Below are 5446 nucleotides of genomic sequence, written 5' to 3'. Positions count from 1 at the left end.
TTTTTATAATGTGGATTCCTTATATTCCTTATTTTACATGAGTACTTAATTCCTCAATTGTAAGGTGTCGCTTTAAATTGTGAGAATATGAAATCCGGAATGCGAAATTTTTATCAAATATTGTCCGAAAAATAAAAGGGAGATTTTGAAATTTGCGGTATGTGTTTCTCGCGATTGTACGCAGATATTAATTCCTCGCGTTTAATTAAGAATCAACAGTATTACCCATTTTACTTAAACATTAGATTTCTTTGGTGATTCATGGTGGATATGAAGCTAGCGATATTGCAGGCAAAATAAATAACCCTGATTAGCGGCTTACTTACTGTTACTTTCATAGCCCGCATGAATCATCAAAAAAAGCATTTTATTGGTTTAACTTACATCTTTCTTTTAACTAGTAATAACTTGATTAATACTAGACTATGACCCGTGCGGGCACGGGTTGACATTGTATATGATATCGGACATTTACGAAATAGATACATCAACACACCGTATTGTTGCCATTTACATAAAAAGCAATGCTATTAATTTTACTACACTATGCTTAGTTAAGGTTTTCCGCTCTCAGCGGAAAACCTTACTATTATTCTGAAAAATTTTCAAATTTCTTATTATTTTTTTTTTTCTTCTAGACGCCAACTTTGATCCTTAATATCTCGCTCGTTTGTTCACCGATTGTTTTGAAATTTTCAGGACTGATAACATGCCGCGTGATGTTTTCGTTGCATATTTTAGTTGAGGAAAATTCTTATCCGGTTTTGAGTTATTCCCCTTTTAGTAAAATTTAACGACTTCTTTTGTCCAGGGGGTTAAGGTTTAACGATAACTGGCAGAGTCTCAAAGATGGGCTGGTTTGGAAGCTAATACATTAAATTTGTGCGAGATATATTTTATTTATCATGTAAATGCAAATAAAAGGGGTAGTATAGATGTTGAAACAAAGGTAAGAAAAAAAATCAAAAAAATTCGCGTATTTTCCGTGTTAGTTTTCTACCTGATAAAAATTTGTTATAACATGTATTTTAAAAGTTCTTGGTCTTACCCAGACCTTTCATTCGGTATATCGAAAAAGGGGCTGGCCCTTATAATTAGGGAGTTAGAGGCGTCCAAAGTTTCTTGTCAATAACTTAAAAAGGAATAAACATTTCTAATGCATTATTGAAGCAAAGTTGTAAAGAAATTAATTTTGAATCCTTCTATAGTATTCAATTTAATGTTTTCGTAATTTATAGTCAGTATTTGCAGAAACAATTGTTGTCAGTTCGGTCCATTTTTGTAGGGGTGCGCACGTTTATGAGGTTATGAAAGGGCTTCTTGTAATGCACCAACTGATACATGTAGCGCGCAAAAATAATTCAACATAAAATTCCCAAATGTTTTTATACATATGTACATTTTCATTTCATATAGATAAACCTCTTTGACCTTATTTTTGTTGTTTGTTTCATAACTGTGCCCCTGTCTATATTTAGATGCATTACGAGACTCAGGTAACCGATCGATAGGAGAGTCGCTAGCTGTATTCAGGCCGTCGCCTAGACGACAGTGCATGTGCTTGTAGAGCTGAACGTACACGTTTAACGCCCCACTGTGTTACTGTAACAGAGACATTTTGAATTGTTTCAGCACTGGGAGATGTGTTAATAAAATGGTTCCAATGCATGGTAATTAGACTCAACTTTTCTACTATACGTATACACGGCCGTCATATGAAGCACAATGTGTATTACTGACATGACAAATGTACGCTGGCAATTTAAACGAACGCGGGATTGCTCCCGATAAAACAATTCTTTTAAAGCAAAAAAAAAAAAAAGACTGATTTGTGATGGATATAATATAATTATCATCGTGGAGATGATTTTAAAAAGTGAACTTAATATTCGTATACGATAATATTTGAATCAAAAGCAGGTTTTTTACTTGCAAAACATCTACAAACGAAAATACCAAACAACCTTCAGCAGCAACTTATAAATTATTTATTCCATACACAATTCTAAAGAGGTAATTAAATAAAGTGGCATGGAAAAAATGTTGTTCAATGTTCATCAAATACGCTGTAGCCTTAGCAATCGAAAATAATTAACTAACTGTATATTGATAGACTGACATATCCACAAACATTCAGACCCGCAATGTGTTTTCTTACAAGTTCTATAAAACGTAGACTCAATGACTGAATTTTTTACCGTTTTCCGTCTGGGTTATTTTGAATCACGTGTGTACGTTATGTGTAGCCATATAGATGAACACTTTAAGTGTTTAATTTTTAAAAGAAATTGTGTACATGCAGAGTAATACAATGCTAGGACAATAAAATTCCAACAATGTATATGGTGAGGCTGGTCAGACTGATACTGGTTCTGCTTGTTCTACAAATAGCGAATGTAAGACGAAGTATTTGGGTGTTATTTTTAAACAAATATAAGTACTGCTTTCTTAAAAGCTTGCATTACTCAACCAAGTATTTTATTGGAATCATTCTTAGTTACCTTAGCTGCATATATGTACCGCTCGGTCTGTATCCCGGAAAAATTGACTACCATCCGAAATTTTTCATACAAGGTCTACAGACTTGCAGCTAACATTACCTTTAAAAATACATTTTAGAATTTGCCGCTGTTTATAAATTCATTAAAAAGACGCGCAGAATCAAGTGGTAATATGTCGTTTGATATGGGATTTATGACGTCTATTTATATTGTTTTCATTAAAATTATTTCATTATTTCATTTAAGCTTGTGGGTGGAATGAAATCAGCTTCACATGTTATATGACATAAAGATTTCCTCTCCCCACTTTTTCTCGAAGCAAGTATTTTTATAAAAAAAATTGAATTATCATGGAGTTGCCCCCCCCCCCCCCCCCCCTATTTTGGTAGCATGTAAAAAAAATGGTATGAAAATCTTGAAATTATGAATGAAATTTGCTCGGAAATTACTCATTTCTTTATTCCCCTCTTTAATAAACAAAACAAACTAACAAACATAACCGATCCAGATAAATATAATTACATGTATAAAAAATAAACTTAATAAACAAACTACACATTCATCCTTCACTCAAAATATTACCTTTTCGATATTTGTCATCGTTGTAGACCCGTATAACAATCTGTTAAGTAGGTGCTTGCACGAAAAAGAACCCCTTGTTGATCTACATTTTCATTAACGCATACAAAGAAAAAATATATTTTGATTTATTTTTGAATTTCTTTTGATGTAAAAAAAAAAACGAGAAGAAATTGCTCAGCTATGTTAAGGAAGGTCTAAGAATTCTAACACGTGTGATTTAGTAAAATTTGCATAAGCCCCGCCCCTTATTCATGAGATTTTACGAGATATGGGTATTTCGGTAATTAACAAACATCTACCAAAATGAATATGATTAATTATTGGGTTTGAATGGTTCAAGAAAGGTGTACTGAAATAAAATCATAAACTATTCTTTATATCTCACGAAATCATGAAATTCCTAAGTCGTCTGATGACGTGTCGAGGCTGACTACGTCACATCGGCGCTTGCAGCTGTGATCAGAATAAACTTGTGGACTTCAGTGATATATCTCGGAATTTAACTCGTTTACAACCAGCGTGGACAGAAATTGGCATAGGATTCAACTGAACAAGGTAGGATTTATCTGTACTTCCCCTAGGTGTTGTTTTATATTATTTAATATTGTTGGATGGAACGGAAACAAAGTGAAATTCCTCGGCTTCGATTTTGTTTACTTGTTTACATTTGTTTTTTATGTAATATTGTGTTGAAACATTAGTTTGGTGACTCAGTCAAGCAAAGAAATTGTTCTGTGTTTCGCTAGTTTTGATCATAAAGAGCGTTGAGGCTCATTGTAGCTTTTTACTGGTCTCATATCGCGATAATATTAGATCGCATTTCCTCCATGTTCAAAGTACACAATAAAAAGGCCATGGCCAAACACTGTATGTGCTAGCACTACAAAGATTACTGTGAGGATCTGGAATGATTATAGACAAGATTGTAATGTTGTTTAAGTAAATCGAAATGTGTTTTTTATTCAGCCTTCTTTTATGAAGATCTAATTAATTTTATTTAAGACAAAATTATAGTGTGTTCAAACTGAATTTCCACACATTTTAAAAAATAAACATTTGATTATGCCTGTTGTAATATCCGCCATTAATATGCCCAATAATAGAGTAATGTTTCATTTTCATGTTATCTTTAACACAATAGCTTGCTAATTATGACACATTATTCATTTTCAGGGTCACTTAGGCAGTAGATGGTCCACTGAAAACACTTCTTGGGATGTTGATAAAAAGTAGGTACTACAAATGTATATAAATATTTCTTTTACTCACTAACTTCAACTTCATGCATAGTTTGTTGTTTTTTAATATCATATTGATAATGATACTAATGTAACCTATTATAATAATTTGCATTGATATCTATTGAAATGAAATTTGAAATTGATATATATTCATCATTTAAGGTATTGGTTTTCTTATCAACTGGACTACCTCCTAATATCAAAAAGACAGAAGAGAAGAACATGTAGTGTGCAAGAAGAATTGTCAATTTCCATAAATTACACATTATGACTGAAAAATACTAAAAATCAGAAAACACTAGTCTTGTTGAACAGTTTGTCACAGAAAAGCAATCTCTATAGTATTTGTAAAGTTGATTATCAAAATAAATTCTTGATATGATTGATATATTGTTTCTTCTTGCTTTCTTTAATTAGTACTAAAATATCAATTATGATTAAAAGTAAACATGATTATACATTAAAAGAATTTATTCACCAGCATAGTAACATAAATTATTATGAAACATAAATGTGTAAATTACAAATTCAACACTTACACGCCCCCCCCCCCCCCCCCAATAAAGGCAACTGATGAAATTATTTGTTTCCAATTTCAACAATTTTATAATTATTATATTCTTTCAATTACGTGTACATTATAAACTTACCAAATATGCCTCGGACATCCCTTGGCAAACTCAAATAACCGTCTGACTTTTCAACCCCCACCCCGGAAAAATTTTCTGATCCGCGCATGTTCCCCCTCCTCAAAATACAAAATTATTCTTCAAAACCCCTTGTAAAACTTCCAGGATCTCCGCATATATACTAAGAGATTCATTGGCGCTTGCGGTCGATAAAAATTCGTGTAAAACGTTTGCCAATGGTCTTTTTACCTACGTACCGGGCATAACCACAGTCCCACTCTGTGAATAAAATGCTGCGAATTAAACTAGAGACAACGTGTTAAGATCTGTATTTGCTTATAAACATGTAGTATCATCGTGCAAAATGCACTGTTCAATTATATATATTTTTTTACTTTACTTGTAAAATTCAACATCTGTTTCGTAATTTTTTCTCACAATTTATTTCTTACATAGTTACTTTTTTATTTAGTGATTGACACTTTTCAGACTT

The 5446-nt window shown here is 32.4% G+C and overlaps 1 long non-coding RNA gene across 1 annotated transcript; it reads left to right on the top strand.

The window, feature by feature from the left end:
* Positions 1 to 3299: 3299 nt before the first annotated feature.
* LOC136273161 (uncharacterized) lies at positions 3300 to 4694 on the top strand. Its single transcript, XR_010711378.1, has 3 exons — positions 3300 to 3638; positions 4257 to 4312; positions 4487 to 4694. It is a non-coding gene; the product is annotated as an uncharacterized lncRNA (long non-coding RNA).
* Positions 4695 to 5446: the final 752 nt, after the last annotated feature.

This window comes from Magallana gigas, chromosome 1, assembly GCF_963853765.1.
Source record: "Magallana gigas chromosome 1, xbMagGiga1.1, whole genome shotgun sequence".
In the NCBI taxonomy this organism is placed as follows: Eukaryota; Metazoa; Mollusca; class Bivalvia; order Ostreida; family Ostreidae; genus Magallana; species Magallana gigas.
This window is presented reverse-complemented; position numbering and strand designations above follow the sequence as displayed.